The 3,607-nt window shown below is 29.1% G+C and overlaps 1 long non-coding RNA gene across 1 annotated transcript; it reads left to right on the forward strand.

Moving 5' to 3' along the window:
- The first annotated feature begins 843 nt into the window (after window positions 1–843).
- LOC120121086 lies at window positions 844–1,644 on the forward strand. Its single transcript, XR_005515958.1, has 3 exons — window positions 844–1,110; window positions 1,204–1,347; window positions 1,438–1,644. It is a non-coding gene; the product is annotated as an uncharacterized LOC120121086 (long non-coding RNA).
- Window positions 1,645–3,607: the final 1,963 nt, after the last annotated feature.

Consider the following 3,607-nt stretch of genomic DNA (forward strand, 5'->3'; position numbering starts at 1 on the left):
GATATCTCATGTATCTCAAAACCCGATATATCTACTAAAACCCGATATAGCCCAAAACACTCTTTCAACATCGTACAAAACTATATATGCAACATAAGCACCAAAAGTAGCATATATCCAAAAATAATTACATCTCTTCAAAATAATTCTCTCAGATTACCCTAAAGGTTAAGAAATAATCTCAATTTATAGAGTTGAATACTTGGTTACAATAAGAATTCTTTCCTAAAATAAATATTTATTTTATTAAATAAAATCAATTACCAAGAAATCTTCAACCGGTAGAATTATAATAAAATATAACTTAATTACCAGTTATAATTTAGATCAAAATATAACATTAGACATGATAAAAATTAGAAACTAATATAAGATAAAATTATATTTTAATTTTTTAAATTGATAAAATTTTAATCTAATTCTTCAAATAATTATAGTCAGAGGTCCATATAATAAAAATAGTAATATTTAAATTCTCATAAAAAATTATAATTCTAATTAGACCGCTTAAAATTTTTCTAACTTGTGTATATTATTTTTTTCATTAAAACGTGTGCATATTACAAATACAAAGATATTTAGATATAAGGAATTATTAAAAGGAACGCGAAAGCAAAATTAGGTCGCAGACAAGGAGATGATACATCAAACACAGAATTAAATAACGAGTAGGAAGAAAAACTTCGAATATTTCAAGAAGATGACTTAATATTCGTTCTTTTCAAAGGTGGAGTTGGTAAAATAAAAACAAAATATATGTTTTAAAATTACAAAATTTTAAAAAAAATATATTATATAACGCGGTTTTCTATTAATGTATAATCTGATAGAAGTATGTGTCCCTCCCAAGTCTAAACTCCGTCGACAACCTTAGACTCCAACTGCCACGCGGTGCCGGCCGCCGACCTGCTTTCTCAAGACAAAAGGAATCCTCCATTTCCACTTCCTCTCTCTATATATATATATATCCATCTTCTTCCTATCTTCTATATTCAAATCTTTTTTCTCCCTTTTAACTCCCTAGCATTAATATCTCTTCCAAATTACTCCACCCGTAGCCTCGTTTTCAGCTTAGAAATTCAAGGATGAATCACAACCAGCCATCAGCAGGTTTGTTCTCTTGTTCAATCCAAAGTTACAGATTATGGTTTCTCAAACCCAACAATATTAACATGGTTTAGTTACTGTTGAACGATTCATCAGGTGCATATCCAACACAGTGAACATCCACGGCGTCGGAACCTTATGTGATTGCACCACCAGTTGGTTATCCGATGAGTAAAGATGAGCCCCAAATACCGGTTGCAATCGAAACCAAGTCAGAGGTGACGGATTCTGGAAAGGATGGTAAGTATTAAGCCCCGTACTTTCTACTACTCTTCAAATGATCTTCTTCAAATATAGTGATGAATTGATATCTGTCTGTGTTTTTGGCAGTTGCGCAGCCCTGTGTTGCTGTTGTGTCCTGGATGCATGCTTTTGAAGCGTTCTTGTATTTCACGGTTTGTTTGATGCTTCCATTGTTTATGGATTATAGTTTGATGATGGCAACAATAGGGTTTGCTTTCCTTTCTCATTTTGTATAAACGGGACGGTTCATCTTCATTTTGAATAAAACTATTGCTACTCCGTTTGACTTTTTCTTCATAAGTATAATTATTCCACGTGTCTGTTTTCTATTTCCAGATTTCTCTTCAATAATTGAAGTCTTGAATCCAAACCAACATTAGTTATTTATATAAAATTAAATAATCAAAAGATTAATTATTTATATTTAATTAAAATGATGATTGATTAACACTTCTAAAAGGCCATTTCTTCCTTATCAAGTGAGATACTGTTAGGGATGAGTTGGGTCGGTTGGATATTTTACACCCTAGATCGAATTGACCCAATCTAAACATCACCTTTAAAAAAATTGACTCGATCCAATCCATCAAATTTGGGTCCTATGCTCATCCATAGATACTTTCCAAGTCATTTTATCATACTCATTACTCATAACAATAATATTCATATTTTTACTCTATTTTCATAATTAATAAATATAAAATCTTCTCCCAAAAAATTGAGTTATGAATAAAAAAATATTGAGTTGAGAGTTATCTTATTGTATGCTTTTTAAAAAAATTTGAGTTAATTAAATAAGTTAAACATTAATGATATTAAATTTTTTAGTAAAAATAAATAAAATTGTCATTAAATTATTTTAATATGATCTTTTTAAACTTTCAAAAGTCTGAGAATAAACATTAAATTTTAATTTTTTTTATAAAATATACACCACATAATTAGCCGCGTTATCGAGAGAATGGACATAACATATTAAAATTAATAGAGAATATTTATTTTATACCTTTAATTATGATTCAAATTTTAATTTTTAATTTTTCTGATATTTTTAGGTAGCTCATATCAATTCTCCAAGGTCCTTAGCATTTGTAACAAAGAAATTTATTGTAAAAAACATAAATTGAAATTATACATGTATTCTAAATAATTAAGAAATATGTGGTTCAAATTTGGTCAAAATAATTAAAAAAATATTGAAGAAATAATAAAATCAAATCATAAAAAAACTAAATTACTTAAAATTGTATTGTTCGTAAAATATTTTGTAAACTTATAATTTTTAAAACTCTTTTTATAAATTTATAAAATATATATAAGTTTTTATTGTTTTTAGAATTATTGTTTAGAATTATTATAAAAGTACCAAAATAAAATTTTAATTATTATTAAGAGAGTAATTGATATCACTCATTAATGTTAAAATATAACGTAATATCCTTAATCGCAACTTACCGTAGTTAACGGCGTGATACTCATTTTATAATAAAATTTAAAATTGAATATCTATTTTATAATTTTTAAAATTTTATGACTAAAAATATTTACTTTTAAGATAATTAATGACCACTTTTGAACTTATCCGAAGTTGCTCTGATAATGATCCAAAATTCAAGTCATAGTGGTCTACTCAGTTAAGGCCCAAATTTATTCATAGAGAGCCCACTAATGTCCACCAATTTTGTTAAAGCGCTAGGGTTTCAGCCACTCGATACGATAATATATCCCCTCATTTTCAAGTGCATGAATTTCAGCCACTCGATAAGAGGGCACACGTGAAAGCCCCTACGGCGACTGTTTGGTTGCCGGGATAAAGAAGTACCCTAGCAAGGTCATCCGCAGGGACTCCGCCAAGGAAACAGCAAATAAGTCGCGCGTCAAGTGCTTGTCAAGCTCGTGAATTTGTTGCCATAGGATCATCATAATAATGTACAATTTTCAAGGTTTTTCCATAGGATCGTCATAATAATGTACTCAAAAATTGATTCTTTGAATTTGTTTACCATAACTTGTTGTTTTGATTGAAATTAACCTTTGCAGTCTTGGTCTCCTGGTGGTTTACTGATGCGGTGATTGCGACGATCATGGGATCGTTATGCTTTGTGTCATGGGTTCTATAATGAATTCTTAAATCCATACCAAGGCTTTATAGTGCATGATAAGTTACGTTTGGTACAATGATATTATTTATAGAACATCGAAAAAAAATCTAAAGATAAAAGAAGCAACGTTAATGATAAAACTCAATGAAATTTGA

Source organism: Hibiscus syriacus, unplaced genomic scaffold (genome assembly GCF_006381635.1).
Source record: "Hibiscus syriacus cultivar Baekdansim isolate YM2019G1 unplaced genomic scaffold, ASM638163v2 tig00110356_pilon, whole genome shotgun sequence".
Lineage (NCBI taxonomy): Eukaryota > Viridiplantae > Streptophyta > Magnoliopsida > Malvales > Malvaceae > Hibiscus > Hibiscus syriacus.